Genomic DNA, 18,416 nt, shown 5'->3' on the forward strand with positions numbered 1-18,416 from the left:
TCTTTGTGTATGGACTACAATAAGTATATCAGATGAGAAGCCCTAGCCACACACACAAACAAATCTCTGTGTATGGACTACAATAAGTATATCAGATGAGAAGCCCTAGCCACACACACAAACAAATCTGTGTGTATGGACTACAATAAGTATATCAGATGAGAAGCCCTAGCCACACACACAAACAAATCTCTGTGTATGGACTACAATAAGTATATCAGATGAGAAGCCCTAGCCACACACACAAACAAATCTCTGTGTATGGACTACAATAAGTATATCAGATGAGAAGCCCTAGCCACACACACAAACAAATCTCTGTGTATGGACTACAATAAGTATATCAGATGAGAAGCCCTAGCCACACACACAAACAAATCTCTGTGTATGGACTACAATAAGTATATCAGATGAGAAGCCCTAGCCACACACACAAACAAATCTCTGTGTATGGACTACAATAAGTATATCAGATGAGAAGCCCTAGCCACACACACAAACAAATCTCTGTGTATGGACTACAATAAGTATATCAGATGAGAAGCCCTAGCCACACACACAAACAAATCTCTGTGTATGGACTACAATAAGTATATCAGATGAGAAGCCCTAGCCACACACACAAACAAATCTCTGTGTATGGACTACAATAAGTATATCAGATGAGAAGCCCTAGCCACACACACAAACAAATCTCTGTGTATGGACTACAATAAGTATATCAGATGAGAAGCCCTAGCCACACACACAAAACAAATCTCTGTGTATGGACTACAATAAGTATATCAGATGAGAAGCCCTAGCCACACACACAAACAAATCTTTGTGTATGGACTACAATAAGTATATCAGATGAGAAGCCCTAGCCACACACACAAACAAATCTCTGTGTATGGACTACAATAAGTATATCAGATGAGAAGCCCTAGCCACACACACAAACAAATCTTTGTGTATGGACTACAATAAGTATATCAGATGAGAAGCCCTAGCCACACACACAAACAAATCTTTGTGTATGGACTACAATAAGTATATCAGATGAGAAGCCCTAGCCACACACACAAACAAATCTCTGTGTATGGACTACAATAAGTATATCAGATGAGAAGCCCTAGCCACACACACAAACAAATCTTTGTGTATGGACTACAATAAGTATATCAGATGAGAAGCCCTAGCCACACACACAAACAAATCTTTGTGTATGGACTACAATAAGTATATCAGATGAGAAGCCCTAGCCACACACACAAACAAATCTTTGTGTATGGACTACAATAAGTATATCAGATGAGAAGCCCTAGCCACACACACAAACAAATCTTTGTGTATGGACTACAATAAGTATATCAGATGAGAAGCCCTAGCCACACACACAAACAAATCTCTGTGTATGGACTACAATAAGTATATCAGATGAGAAGCCCTAGCCACACACACAAACAAATCTCTGTGTATGGACTACAATAAGTATATCAGATGAGAAGCCCTAGCCACACACACAAACAAATCTTTGTGTATGGACTACAATAAGTATATCAGATGAGAAGCCCTAGCCACACACACAAACAAATCTTTGTGTATGGACTACAATAAGTATATCAGATGAGAAGCCCTAGCCACACACACAAACAAATCTCTGTGTATGGACTACAATAAGTATATCAGATGAGAAGCCCTAGCCACACACACAAACAAATCTTTGTGTATGGACTACAATAAGTATATCAGATGAGAAGCCCTAGCCACACACACAAACAAATCTCTGTGTATGGACTACAATAAGTATATCAGATGAGAAGCCCTAGCCACACACACAAACAAATCTCTGTGTATGGACTACAATAAGTATATCAGATGAGAAGCCCTAGCCACACACACAAACAAATCTCTGTGTATGGACTACAATAAGTATATCAGATGAGAAGCCCTAGCCACACACACAAACAAATCTCTGTGTATGGACTACAATAAGTATATCAGATGAGAAGCCCTAGCCACACACACAAACAAATCTCTGTGTATGGACTACAATAAGTATATCAGATGAGAAGCCCTAGCCACACACACAAACAAATCTCTGTGTATGGACTACAATAAGTATATCAGATGAGAAGCCCTAGCCACACACACAAACAAATCTGTGTGTATGGACTACAATAAGTATATCAGATGAGAAGCCCTAGCCACACACACAAACAAATCTCTGTGTATGGACTACAATAAGTATATCAGATGAGAAGCCCTAGCCACACACACAAACAAATCTTTGTGTATGGACTACAATAAGTATATCAGATGAGAAGCCCTGTCTTTGTGTATGGACTACAATAAGTATATCAGATGAGAAGCCCTAGCCACACACACAAACAAATCTCTGTGTATGGACTACAATAAGTATATCAGATGAGAAGCCCTAGCCACACACACAAACAAATCTCTGTGTATGGACTACAATAAGTATATCAGATGAGAAGCCCTAGCCACACACACAAACAAATCTGTTTATGGACTACAATAAGTATATCAGATGAGAAGCCCTAGCCACACACACAAACAAATCTTTGTGTATGGACTACAATAAGTATATCAGATGAGAAGCCCTAGCCACACACACAAACAAATCTTCTGTGTATGGACTACAATAAGTATATCAGATGAGAAGCCCTAGCCACACACACAAACAAATCTTTGTGTATGGACTACAATAAGTATATCAGATGAGAAGCCCTAGCCACACACACAAACAAATCTTTGTGTATGGACTACAATAAGTATATCAGATGAGAAGCCCTAGCCACACACACAAACAAATCTTTGTGTATGGACTACAATAAGTATATCAGATGAGAAGCCCTAGCCACACACACAAACAAATCTTTGTGTATGGACTACAATAAGTATATCAGATGAGAAGCCCTAGCCACACACACAAACAAATCTCTGTGTATGGACTACAATAAGTATATCAGATGAGAAGCCCTAGCCACACACACAAACAAATCTTTGTGTATGGACTACAATAAGTATATCAGATGAGAAGCCCTAGCCACACACACAAACAAATCTCTGTGTATGGACTACAATAAGTATATCAGATGAGAAGCCCTAGCCACACACACAAACAAATCTTTGTGTATGGACTACAATAAGTATATCAGATGAGAAGCCCTAGCCACACACACAAACAAATCTTTGTGTATGGACTACAATAAGTATATCAGATGAGAAGCCCTAGCCACACACACAAACAAATCTCTGTGTATGGACTACAATAAGTATATCAGATGAGAAGCCCTAGCCACACACACAAACAAATCTTTGTGTATGGACTACAATAAGTATATCAGATGAGAAGCCCTAGCCACACACACAAACAAATCTCTGTGTATGGACTACAATAAGTATATCAGATGAGAAGCCCTAGCCACACACACAAACAAATCTCTGTGTATGGACTACAATAAGTATATCAGATGAGAAGCCCTAGCCACACACACAAACAAATCTCTGTGTATGGACTACAATAAGTATATCAGATGAGAAGCCCTAGCCACACACACAAACAAATCTCTGTGTATGGACTACAATAAGTATATCAGATGAGAAGCCCTAGCCACACACACAAACAAATCTCTGTGTATGGACTACAATAAGTATATCAGATGAGAAGCCCTAGCCACACACACAAACAAATCTCTGTGTATGGACTACAATAAGTATATCAGATGAGAAGCCCTAGCCACACACACAAACAAATCTCTGTGTATGGACTACAATAAGTATATCAGATGAGAAGCCCTAGCCACACACACAAACAAATCTCTGTGTATGGACTACAATAAGTATATCAGATGAGAAGCCCTAGCCACACACACAAACAAATCTCTGTGTATGGACTACAATAAGTATATCAGATGAGAAGCCCTAGCCACACACACAAACAAATCTCTGTGTATGGACTACAATAAGTATATCAGATGAGAAGCCCTAGCCACACACACAAACAAATCTCTGTGTATGGACTACAATAAGTATATCAGATGAGAAGCCCTAGCCACACACACAAACAAATCTGTGTGTATGGACTACAATAAGTATATCAGATGAGAAGCCCTAGCCACACACACAAACAAATCTCTGTGTATGGACTACAATAAGTATATCAGATGAGAAGCCCTAGCCACACACACAAACAAATCTTTGTGTATGGACTACAATAAGTATATCAGATGAGAAGCCCTAGCCACACACACAAACAAATCTTTGTGTATGGACTACAATAAGTATATCAGATGAGAAGCCCTAGCCACACACACAAACAAATCTTTGTGTATGGACTACAATAAGTATATCAGATGAGAAGCCCTAGCCACACACACAAACAAATCTTTGTGTATGGACTACAATAAGTATATCAGATGAGAAGCCCTAGCCACACACACAAACAAATCTTTTTGTATGGACTACAATAAGTATATCAGATGAGAAGCCCTAGCCACACACACAAACAAATCTTTGTGTATGGACTACAATAAGTATATCAGATGAGAAGCCCTAGCCACACACACAAACAAATCTTTGTGTATGGACTACAATAAGTATATCAGATGAGAAGCCCTAGCCACACACACAAACAAATCTTGTGTATGGACTACAATAAGTATATCAGATGAGAAGCCCTAGCCACACACACAAACAAATCTTTGTGTATGGACTACAATAAGTATATCAGATGAGAAGCCCTAGCCACACACACAAACAAATCTTTGTGTATGGACTACAATAAGTATATCAGATGAGAAGCCCTAGCCACACACACAAACAAATCTCTGTGTATGGACTACAATAAGTATATCAGATGAGAAGCCCTAGCCACACACACAAACAAATCTCTGTGTATGGACTACAATAAGTATATCAGATGAGAAGCCCTAGCCACACACACAAACAAATCTCTGTGTATGGACTACAATAAGTATATCAGATGAGAAGCCCTAGCCACACACACAAACAAATCTCTGTGTATGGACTACAATAAGTATATCAGATGAGAAGCCCTAGCCACACACACAAACAAATCTCTGTGTATGGACTACAATAAGTATATCAGATGAGAAGCCCTAGCCACACACACAAACAAATCTCTGTGTATGGACTACAATAAGTATATCAGATGAGAAGCCCTAGCCACACACACAAACAAATCTCTGTGTATGGACTACAATAAGTATATCAGATGAGAAGCCCTAGCCACACACACAAACAAATCTCTGTGTATGGACTACAATAAGTATATCAGATGAGAAGCCCTAGCCACACACACAAACAAATCTCTGTGTATGGACTACAATAAGTATATCAGATGAGAAGCCCTAGCCACACACACAAACAAATCTCTGTGTATGGACTACAATAAGTATATCAGATGAGAAGCCCTAGCCACACACACAAACAAATCTCTGTGTATGGACTACAATAAGTATATCAGATGAGAAGCCCTAGCCACACACACAAACAAATCTCTGTGTATGGACTACAATAAGTATATCAGATGAGAAGCCCTAGCCACACACACAAACAAATCTCTGTGTATGGACTACAATAAGTATATCAGATGAGAAGCCCTAGCCACACACACAAACAAATCTCTGTGTATGGACTACAATAAGTATATCAGATGAGAAGCCCTAGCCACACACACAAACAAATCTCTGTGTATGGACTACAATAAGTATATCAGATGAGAAGCCCTAGCCACACACACAAACAAATCTCTGTGTATGGACTACAATAAGTATATCAGATGAGAAGCCCTAGCCACACACACAAACAAATCTCTGTGTATGGACTACAATAAGTATATCAGATGAGAAGCCCTAGCCACACACACAAACAAATCTCTGTGTATGGACTACAATAAGTATATCAGATGAGAAGCCCTAGCCACACACACAAACAAATCTCTGTGTATGGACTACAATAAGTATATCAGATGAGAAGCCCTAGCCACACACACAAACAAATCTCTGTGTATGGACTACAATAAGTATATCAGATGAGAAGCCCTAGCCACACACACAAACAAATCTCTGTGTATGGACTACAATAAGTATATCAGATGAGAAGCCCTAGCCACACACACAAACAAATCTTGGTGTATGGACTACAATAAGTATATCAGATGAGAAGCCCTAGCCACACACACAAACAAATCTTTGTGTATGGACTACAATAAGTATATCAGATGAGAAGCCCTAGCCACACACACAAACAAATCTTGTGTATGGACTACAATAAGTATATCAGATGAGAAGCCCTAGCCACACACACAAACAAATCTCTGTGTATGGACTACAATAAGTATATCAGATGAGAAGCCCTAGCCACACACACAAACAAATCTCTGTGTATGGACTACAATAAGTATATCAGATGAGAAGCCCTAGCCACACACACAAACAAATCTTTGTGTATGGACTACAATAAGTATATCAGATGAGAAGCCCTAGCCACACACACAAACAAATCTCTGTGTATGGACTACAATAAGTATATCAGATGAGAAGCCCTAGCCACACACACAAACAAATCTTGTGTATGGACTACAATAAGTATATCAGATGAGAAGCCCTAGCCACACACACAAACAAATCTCTGTGTATGGACTACAATAAGTATATCAGATGAGAAGCCCTAGCCACACACACAAACAAATCTTTGTGTATGGACTACAATAAGTATATCAGATGAGAAGCCCTAGCCACACACACAAACAAATCTCTGTGTATGGACTACAATAAGTATATCAGATGAGAAGCCCTAGCCACACACACAAACAAATCTCTGTGTATGGACTACAATAAGTATATCAGATGAGAAGCCCTAGCCACACACACAAACAAATCTCTGTGTATGGACTACAATAAGTATATCAGATGAGAAGCCCTAGCCACACACACAAACAAATCTTTGTGTATGGACTACAATAAGTATATCAGATGAGAAGCCCTAGCCACACACACAAACAAATCTCTGTGTATGGACTACAATAAGTATATCAGATGAGAAGCCCTAGCCACACACACAAACAAATCTCTGTGTATGGACTACAATAAGTATATCAGATGAGAAGCCCTAGCCACACACACAAACAAATCTCTGTGTATGGACTACAATAAGTATATCAGATGAGAAGCCCTAGCCACACACACAAACAAATCTCTGTGTATGGACTACAATAAGTATATCAGATGAGAAGCCCTAGCCACACACACAAACAAATCTCTGTGTATGGACTACAATAAGTATATCAGATGAGAAGCCCTAGCCACACACACAAACAAATCTCTGTGTATGGACTACAATAAGTATATCAGATGAGAAGCCCTAGCCACACACACAAACAAATCTCTGTGTATGGACTACAATAAGTATATCAGATGAGAAGCCCTAGCCACACACACAAACAAATCTCTGTGTATGGACTACAATAAGTATATCAGATGAGAAGCCCTAGCCACACACACAAACAAATCTCTGTGTATGGACTACAATAAGTATATCAGATGAGAAGCCCTAGCCACACACACAAACAAATCTTGGTATATGGACTACAATAAGTATATCAGATGAGAAGCCCTAGCCACACACACAAACAAATCTCTGTTTATGGACTACAATAAGTATATCAGATGAGAAGCCCTAGCCACACACACAAACAAATCTCTGTATGGACTACAATAAGTATATCAGATGAGAAGCTGAAGAGAACAAAAATCTCGACAGTAAAAATGAAAACAACTTGATATACTGGACATTAACATCTATGTACAACTATACATCTCTCACAAATGAAGAATAGTTTAATACTCACGAAAAACAAGAACTTGATTGGAGATTCCGAGATCTGGTAAATGTTCGTGTATTTATATTATTTCTTGTTTTCGAAGAAGTGTCCAAAAGCACTCGATTTTTGAAGACAGTTTGATTTAGTTTTATTATCCTCTCTCACGAACAGCTGAACTAGTTTATACTCACGTTTTACTTCAATCTCACCAACTGAGGAAATCGAAAATGATGTAATGAGAGTAACTGTCAGAGTCCTAAACGGTTCTGGATCGGAATCCGACATGAAGCAAAGAAAGTCCGTAAAAAGCGGTGCAACGATATATGTCGACGCAGATTTATTCTGATTTGTTTTTGAATTTCGAGCCAAGCTACACGAGGGCTATCTGCGCTAGCAGTCCCTAATCTAGTAGTGTAAGGCTAGAGAGAAGGCAGCTATTCATCACCACCCACCGCCATATTTTGGGCTACTCTTTTACCATCGAAGAGTGGGATTGACCGTAACATTATAACGCCCCCACGGCTGATAGGGCGAGTGATGGGGGAGTCGAACGCCTTAACCACCTGGTTATGCCAGGCGTTATTCTGGTGTAGCCTATGGCATAACTTGATCCTCGTGTTGTTCAGAAAACTCATATTCCAAGAATTCTATTTCAACAGTTATAAACGTTTTCTTTCTGTTTTTTCGTTCCCCAGTGGCACGGCGATATGTCTACATAGTCATTCGACTAGAAACCCAATTTCGATACCGGTGGTGGGCAGAGCACAGATAACCCATTTTGTAGCTTTGTGCTTAAATAATAATAAAAAAAAAAAGACAAACCTTTTCCTTTTTACTGACATAAAATATCAAACCAGGAATTTTATTGGCTTATTTTAGAATGTTACCATTGATACTCGAATAACTCAAATCACTTGATAGTAAACCGTCAGTTGGTTGAATTTGTCACAAACGTCACGGATTAGACTCGATGAGCAATTATATGCATATCAATCCAGTCGGACCTTATAAAACTGAGTGCCACAGAAAATCTCAACAAGACATTTTGATATTCTTTGCCTGGAAACATAACACAAACACACACACGCAATAAAATCTTTACAATTAATTTAACCTTTAGTGGGATTGTGGGTGCCCTATACTGAGTAAAGACCAGATCCCACTGTTCGACCACCAGTGATCAGAAAAAAATAGCATAAGAATGTCCAGTGGGTTCTTTTGACGAATAGCCTTCCTTCTAGTCTATCAATTTAAATTCAGGGGCGATCACGTGTGAGTAGCTAGTTAGATGTGTAGCAAAATTGTGAGATAAATTGTTGAACAATACGCAGCTTAAAGGAAAACAGGGACGCAAAAAGTAACGGTCCAAAGTAGGCCTAATATTTGTGATGAAAATAACGCGTGATGGATACATGCAGTAAGCAGATCAACTTACATAACTTCAAAGTTATATTTCTGAAAAAGAAAAACACAGTACCCCAGCAAACAGTTTAATAATTGCACTATGAACAAATTCAAAACTCTGAAAGAACAATATCCTCATTATTCTGTTTTTAGTGCATGTATTATAAAAACATAAAGATAGTTTTTGAAAAATGTTTCATAAGTTTTCGTCACTATAAATAGGTAGGGTTACGACTGCAGAAGTAACACTTCAGGAAGTTAATTTTAATTGTGCAACAGTCACAAAAACAGTTACGAGAAATCAAAGAATAAGAGGTAATTTTTATTAAACTCTTAAATGAACTGTTTTACTATAACAACAGGAGAAAGCGTTATTGTATATGAAAGTTTATAATAGATTATTTGTAGAACTACAACCTGGAGAATGGCCTTAAAGGTAACTAAAGTAACAAAACCAAGTTATGTCATAGGAAGTCACAAAACAACAAAGATAAGAAAAAGGAAGACTTCAGACGATTGTGGTGTCAAAACAAAGTAGCCCCGAATAACGAAAAATAAGAATCCGACATTTTAAAGAGCCATAATTTGAAATTATTTTAGAAATTGGAAGAAGAAATAAAATATGTGATATATATACAAACACGCAAGTCATCAAGTCATCGTCATCATGTAATAATGGAACTCTTACTTGAATGATACTGGAAAAACATTTTTATAACGTGATGTGCAATCTTCAACTTCGCGAAATTTTTATCCTGTGTGTATGTAGTTTTGCAATATGGATTACGATTTTCCTGTTTCGCCTCCGTTTCCCGTCACGGATAACTTATTTTTTTTCCATTCTCAGGGTGCAGATACAATGTCATGAATACGTCACATGCGGATCTAATGCATTGGCGCCACGGGTAATCGGCTAGTATATAATTCATATTCTAATTATTCATTACGTGTTTTAAGTTCAAGTTATGTTTTTCAATGTCTTTTTAGCATGAAGTTATAGACTTCAAAGGCCTCTTGTGCTGAACCGGACTACATATTACTAAATGCCGACAGAACGAAACGAGTGATTTTATCACAGTTATTTGGCCTAATGGTTTTCTTCGCTTCCAGTTTTCGGAACTTAGCACTGAAACCTTAAAAATGTAATATAACATCTTGAATGAGGGCAATCGCGAATCCAGAGAATACGAAAAACACTTAAATGCTTCCGTATAATATTGAAAAATATATCAAAAAGTCGTGAAATAAAGCAAGTTTAGAGATAAAAGTGTAACACTTCCAGAAAGTCTGTAAATAAATACCATTAAATGATTAGAAGTTGTCACTAGTATGGGTTGTATAATGTGTGGATTTAAACTATAAAATTGTACGTGTTTCAATGTGAAGTGTAAGTTGTTGTTTGAACACAGTTTCTGCCGTATGAAAACTTACACCATTGTAAGCAGTTATATTAAAAAAAAAGTGGTACATTTATGTATAATACTTATTGTTCAGAACTCAGGCAGCTACGTATTAGAATCTCACTGATGTTAGATTAACTACCGTGTTTCTCCGAAAATAAGACAGGGCTTATATTAATTTTCACTCCAAAATATGACACTAGGGCTTATTTTCGGGGGATGTCTTATTTTGATATATTAAAAAAATGAAGTTACAAAGTAAAACTATTAAACTAACCATTTAAAATAAACTATTATTAAACTATTAAACTAACTGATTAATACTTAAACAAACTAATTAACTATTAAACTAATTAATAAATTAATTTTTTTTATTTCTTTCCTCTTCCTGCCACTCTTAACTTGGGCTTATTTTAAGGGTAGGGCTTATATTAAAACTATCCCCAAAAATCACACTAGGTCTTATTTTATGGGTAGGTCTTATTATCGGAGAAACACGGTATTAAGTTAATCGCAATATATAAACCATTGAGAATCACTCTTAATAGGCTTTCTATCAAACCAAACTCATGCAGCAACAGAAACAAAATATGTCGTATAATTCGCAAAATAAACATCAAAGTTATATTATCTGGACTAACAGGCACAGTGGTAAGTCTGCGGACTTAAAACTCTAGAAACCGGGTTTCGGTAGCCGTGGTGGGCAGAACAGAGATAGCCCATTGCGTAAGTTTGTGCCTAACTAAAAAACAAACACACCTGGATAATGAAAAGGCTTAGCGAGGCCACTTTAAGACTTATTATGTGTCAGTTTTCACTGTCTCTCATTATCTGTAAATAGTAGGTATGTCAGAAAAAACTTATAATTCATTTAAAAAAAGAAATGAAATACAGATTGGACCAAAAGTAATGGAACTTTATAACATACACAGAATAAATGTATTTCCTTACTGCAATGTCCATCAATATAGTACATTGTAAATACAAGTATAGGAGAGATTGAACTGGTCAATTCAAAAATACATATTTTATTATAAGAATTCTGACTTTCACAATTCCTGACAGAAAAAGAGCTAATAACATTAAAATGTGATAAATCAGACTCTGATGACGTTTAGGCCACTCTGTAAACTATATATAATCCAAGTTTAATATATTCATCCACAAATGTAATCCTATGATTTAAATAACGAGAGCCATTAGTGGCTATCTTTCTTTCATTAATTATCGAGTACATCTGAATAGATACTACCAGTTACTGTTAGGACAGTGTCTTTATCACATATACTGTTAAGTTACCACTTCATTTGTTATAGAGTAACTGGAGTATACGTGCATTGGACAGGCGAAATAAAAACTCGTTTGTAACAAAGGGTAGAAATCTGTGCTTCCATTTTGTTCTTAATATTGTTTGTTTGTTTGTTTTTGAATTTCGCGTAAAGCAAAACGAGAGCTATCTGCGCTAGCCGTTCCTAATTTAGCAGTGTAAGACTAGAGGGAAGGGAGCTAGTCACCACCACCCACCGCCAACTCTTGGGCTACTCTTTTACCAACGAATAGTGGGATTGACCGTAACATATAACGCCCTCACGGCTGTTCTCAGCATAATAAACATTAAATGAAAACAGATAACGATGTCAATAGTGAAAAGAAGACATACTGTTTTCAAGAATTCTATCAATATCAAATGAGAGAGAGGGTTGACCTTCCTCATATCATTCTATGTGGTGTCAAGTTGTGCTGATTTGGAAGTTTCTTTCCCGTAAGTAGATGGAAGTTCAAAGCTCCCCTCATGATTTTCCTCATGTCATCCTGCATCACCGTGTCATGTTTGATGCCGATCAGTCAAGAAGTTTGGAAGCGTGTAAGGAACAGACATGAAATGAAAGATATACGACGGCGCATTTTTTCCCGCTCATACATTTTGTTTTATATAGCAGATATTAGTTTGTAGCCTGTACAGAGACCAAAGTGGCTATTTAAACCAGATATAATAAATTCAATATAACCAACAGTTTGTATCAATATTCTACAGCAGTGTATCTGCTCTGCGTTTCATCATCTGATAAAAGGTTTTGTTTTGTTTTTGAATTTCGCGCAAAGCTACAAGAGGGTCATCTGCGCTAGCCGTCCCTAATTTAGCAGTGCAAGACTAGAGGGAAGGAAACTAGTCATCGCCACCCGCCGCCAACTGTTGGGCTACTCTTTTACCATCGAATAGTGGAATTGACCGTAACTTTATAACGCCCTCATGAATGAAAGGGCGGATATGTTTGGTGTAACGGGGATTCGAACCCGCGACTCTCGGATTGCGAGTCGAGTGCCTTAACCACCTCGCCATGCCGAGCCCAAAAGGGTTGGAAATATCTAAATGCAGTATTTAATATTATAATTAAGTTACTTTCAATTATTACAATTATCAAATCAAACCACAGACGTTTTCTCACATGTTGTTTGGGTGATAAAGATTCCAGCATTGAAGGTAAAAGCTTACATTAAATAAATCCTCAAACAACATACGATTTTTGTTTCTTGTTGAGCAGAAGTCTACACAATGGGCTATTTATCCTGTGCCAATCACGGGTATCGAAACCTGGTTTTCAACGTCATAAGTCTAAAGCCTTTCAAGTGAGCCACTGGGGAACAACAACATGTGGAAAAACGTCTGTAGGTTTGTTTCAAATGCTATTTTATAAGGCTTAAAATACTATATTTGGACAATAAAACTTTGTTGGCACATCTAAAGATAATACAGTTCTATAAATAAAGATATGCATTTTTATTTCAGTGAATATTATTAAGAACTATTGGCACAATAACATGTTGTTAAAAGACTTAATTTAAAATTATATTCACAGTAATATCTATGACCAGAACTTTTGATGTTTGTACAGGTTTCTAGTAATTACGAAAAACACGAAAATGCAGAAATGCATGTACTTTACAGAATCTGTCACTTTATTCATTATTTATGAAAGAATAACACACAGAAATAAAACTAATCTTAGTATTCATGAAAAGATGGAAAAGATGAAAGTTTTAAATTATTCTTCCTGTTTGCTTATCGTATCTTAAAATAAATATGACTTTTATTGAACATACTACATTATACTTCTGTAGTATAATAGTATACGTACAAGTAAGTTTATGTGGATTTATTTTATTACACATACGTGTGGGATAATTACGTTTTGATGTAGTCTGTAATTGCTTACAGGCCCGGCCTGGCCAGATGATTATAGCGCTCGACTCGTAATCTGAGAGTCCTGGGTTCGAATCCCAGTCACACCAAACATGCTCGCCCTTTCAGCCGTTGGGGCTTTATAATGTGACGGTCAATCCAACTATTCGTTGGTAAAATTGTAGCCCAAGAGTTGGCTGTGAGTGGTGATGACTAGCTGCCTTCCCTCTAGTCTTACACTACTAAATTAGGGACGGTTAGCGCAGATAGTCCTCGTGTAGCTTTGTACGAAATTCAATACTGAGTAAGCTGTTAATATTTTAGGTTCAAATAAATAATTGCTAAAGCAACTGATTCGTCAATTAGTTTTTCCATCGTAGCGACTTCAAATTTCAAAATTAGTACTTCTCACGAAAGATATCACGAGACTACAGAGTCTATGATGCAGAACCAGACTTGGGAACAGAGGGAAAATAGAAAACATAAATGGTATCTCATATCAGAATCACCAATTTCACAAATTGCTTTCAAGTTGTGGTCAAAAGTAAAAATGTTTACAATAAAAACTTCAGTTTATCACTTGCTTTTCAAATACGTTTAAAACCATAAAAGTGTAATAATTAGGAGGAGGAAACAGAAGGCAAAAAAGCTGTCTTTTGGTGTTTCAAAGGGGCTTAAATAATAATTAAATATACACACGTAAAAAGACGTCACTATAAGATATCACTTTTTTGTTAGCAAGCATATTAATATAAACCTTTCCAAACCAAGCAAGGCGTGTGTGTGTTTCCTTATAGCGAAACCACATTGGGCTATATGCTAAATCCACCGAAGGGAATTAAACCCCTGATTTTAGCGTTGTAAATCCGTAGACATACCGCTATGCTAGCGGGTGACCCAAGTAAGGCACTCTGGAAAGTCTATCAAAATCGCAACCACGTTAATTTTTAGTGACCAAAAGTAATAAGAGCACAATTTTTAATATTTTCTATTGAGAAACATCTGAAACAAGCTGTGAAGAAGCTGTGCGAGATGCTTTGATTGAAATCTCCAAGTTTGAAAGTTTGTGCTGGACAGTTGGCTAAAAAGTAAAATTCATTAAAAAATTAAATATATATTCAGCTTAACCGAACACAAATTACGATTATTTATAAGTAATAAAACATACTTTTCGAATATATTGATAAATTACTCAATTTTTCCCAAGAGTCAAATTTTTGTTTATGTAAGCTTGTGTGTTTTGGAGAATTTAGACTTTAGTTACTCTAGACCTTAACTTCATAGTAATATATTAGAACATCAGTAATAATAATAAACACTTGGCCATTTTCCTTGGATTTAACAAAAGCTACTTGGTGATGGGATTCAAATTCTTGAAATAGTAAGAAGCTTAGACAAATTACTTTTCACTAAGTCTATTACATTCTATACGATAAAAAGATTGTTAGTGAAGTGTTATTATACGGCCCAATAACTGCGGAAGGATACAGTTTTGTTTTGTAGACTAATCTGTTTTTATTAAGAGGTAATCGACAATAGCTTTTATAGATTTATCTGATTGACTGGTGTCACATAACTTATTTCAATATTATATTAATGCAGGTCTATTAAAAGCTTTAGTATCAGGTGTCTTAGGAATTAGTAGCTAATCTTGAAGTACCAAAATACCTTGATTCTAAAATATTGGAATTTTTCTTGGAGAGACACCAGCGTGTGGCAAATGATACTCATATCTGATGCATAGACTTGGAATTTGATTGCAAGCTGGAGTACTACACAACTGATGCAAGTTCTGTGTTAATCACGATATCAGATACTAGGTCTACTTGCTTGTTTCATGCGGACTGCGAAGAATTTGATGCAAGTTTTCCCAAAGTTCACGGATCATTAACAAATATTTTGGGGAAAAAGCTTTTCCAAATCTAAAAGAAAAATATCTAGAATTGTAATCTTAACAATAATAAGCTATTGATTACATTTACTCAATATGGCGTCAATGATAAAAATGATTTACCTTCAAAGTGAGTGCTAGTATGTTACCTATCATTTATAAATACTCGCTAGGCTACTTATGATAAATTCCTAAATTAGTCCTAAGACGTACGAAATATACGTGAAAATTACTCGAAACTGATCTCAGTAATTTGTTAAACAAAAAAATGTTTTTCAAAAGTGATTTAAATCTAACGTCTTGAAGCACGTAAACCTAAAACGGCAATTTTCTACATTACGTTTTTGCTATTTTTGTAAAGAACCTAAAAATCGACAACGTATTACGTTGTAACGACATACACATAACTGGACTCCATAAATAAAAAATCTGAATTTTTTCCGACAGAACAATACATCAAATGGATTCAATAATTTGAAGTACATGCGAGTTTTGTTTTCACAAGTTTTCAAGACGGCACGTGAAATACATTAGTTATTTCGTGAACAACTGTTTTTCGTAAAGTCTTAGGCTCATCACAATGAATGTCATTCTGCTGAATCGCTATACAATTTCACAACATCAGGTTCTAGGTAACACCACGCTATCTTTATTTTATTTTTCTTAAAATTCTTGTTCCTTCTTTCCAAGATGCAACCCTGTACACTGGCTGTCTGCACTGTGCCCACCGCAGGGATCGAACACTTAATTTCATTAAGCCTCTAGCAGTCGCCAAACTTTCCAGTCAAATCACTGAATGCATGAATACTTTTGAAACCTGATTTCACAAGCAAAATGACTTAAACTTATTATACAAAACTAAGTTTTAACAAAGCTGTATGAATTTACATTAATGACGTTACAAATTTATTGAAGAAAACTAATAGATGGTCTCATTACGTATCTTGATATTTACACGAGATCTTTATTTCATAACAATGAAAACACACGATGACAAATTAAAACGTTTAACTCCACTGCTCTAAATCAATCATACTGCCTTACTAACGACTAAACTTCCAGTTAGTAATATTTTAAAGAATGGGGCAGCCACACTGACACAACGTTTTCATTACAAAATCAACTCCGATAGGTGGCAAGGGAAAACGGTAAACGCAACTCTGAAGCCTGGGGGTAAGTGAGCTCGCATGGTAAAAATACAATCTGTTTGAAACAGAATAATACAACATAATACACTTTTATTTATCACGATTAATGTCAGACAGTTTTTAGTGAAACAAAAAATAGAGATAAATTACAAATCTTACCTTGCGAAATCTAAAAGTGATTCATTCTTTGACTCAGACGAGATGGCGGTAAATTACGCACGCCCATGAGAAAATTATACAAAACAGATATAGTGGCGCTATCTAGCATACAACTTTTTATCCTCATATTATATACTTATTTTGCAAGGTAAAGTGTTGGATTGAATATTATATATTCGAGCTAAATAAAGAAAAAACAATTAACTAATTGATAGGATGTCATTTAACAAAGGTTTACATATAATACGTTTGAAGTTTGTTCTTAATTAATTATAAGAAATAAATAAGTTAGAACTTGCCTAATAACTGAAGTTAGGATTATGTTGCAAATAAGAATTAAAATATGGAATATTTGAAACGTAGTTGTCCAATAAGCCTACTGAACTATGTCTGTCTCGTTGTTGTGTTAACAATGTTTTAATTCTCTCTAGTATAAAACGTATAACATAAAATTAGTTTGATTTGATAAACGCTAGTATGTTTGAAAGAAAACATTATATTTAAAGCGATTTCCCTTTAACATTACTTGTTCTAGAAGAGTGAAAGTTCATCAGTTTTATAATTGTAATCAAGAATTAAAAATCAAGAATCTTTTTACGAAGTATTACTGATTTTATTTTTTTTTCTTATTATTTCTGTTAAATATTGTTGGATTAGTTGAATATATGACATAAAACATCTATCAGTACATGTACAACGAATATGAAAAAAAAGGTTATTCTTGCAAATTGGTTTAATTGGGTGAAAACTTCATATACTGATTGGGAAAGATAACTTTAATACGTTCTGTTTTTGAATAAAATTCTTGATTTTCAATGCATTAGTGACAGAAGGTGTCACTAGTTACTGAAAAAAAAATCGGGATTTGAGCACCAATAAATAATTGCTATTTAAAACAGTGAAAATACAATTGCAATGTAATATATTACAGTTCACGTAAGATAGTTTTGGGGCACTGTGAAATACATCTTGGGCATGGGCCAACGTCCAACGACGCCACCGGCGTCCAGTAAAAGTTACTCTTTCTACGCAAAGTAGTTTTTAATATTTAAATATAAACATTTTAAATGTTGGGTTTTCTTTATATTCGCCCTGTACATTATACAGTTATAAGAAATAAAATCATATATTTAACTAACTATTAAGATAAGGTATATCTTAACCTTAGAGAGAACTCGTGGCTCTTTTCCAAAATATTGGTTAATGTTTCTTTATAAAACTTTCCATCGTAAACTGGTATGTTAAATATAACAATGATTCCCTTTATGTTAATAAAATTAAATATCAAAATGTGAAAACTTTAACTGAGACATAATAGAACAGTTTTTACTGCTAATTTTTTTTTTAATGATTAATGAACCAATTTTTGTTTCTTAAGTTA

General features: G+C 35.8%; 1 protein-coding gene across 2 annotated transcripts in view; it reads right to left on the minus strand.

Moving 5' to 3' along the window:
• Positions 1-17,129, minus strand: part of LOC143229333 (uncharacterized) — a 140,897-nt gene extending 123,768 nt beyond the window's left edge. The window contains exon 1 of one of the 2 annotated variants that reach the window (XM_076461539.1): positions 17,036-17,129. The gene's annotated coding sequence lies outside the window, so the exon portion shown is untranslated. The remainder of the gene's footprint in view (positions 1-17,035) is intronic. The other variant, XM_076461556.1, reaches the window with a different exon arrangement.
• Positions 17,130-18,416: the final 1,287 nt, after the last annotated feature.

The sequence above is a fragment of the Tachypleus tridentatus genome, chromosome 1 (genome assembly GCF_004210375.1).
Source record: "Tachypleus tridentatus isolate NWPU-2018 chromosome 1, ASM421037v1, whole genome shotgun sequence".
In the NCBI taxonomy this organism is placed as follows: Eukaryota; Metazoa; Arthropoda; class Merostomata; order Xiphosura; family Limulidae; genus Tachypleus; species Tachypleus tridentatus.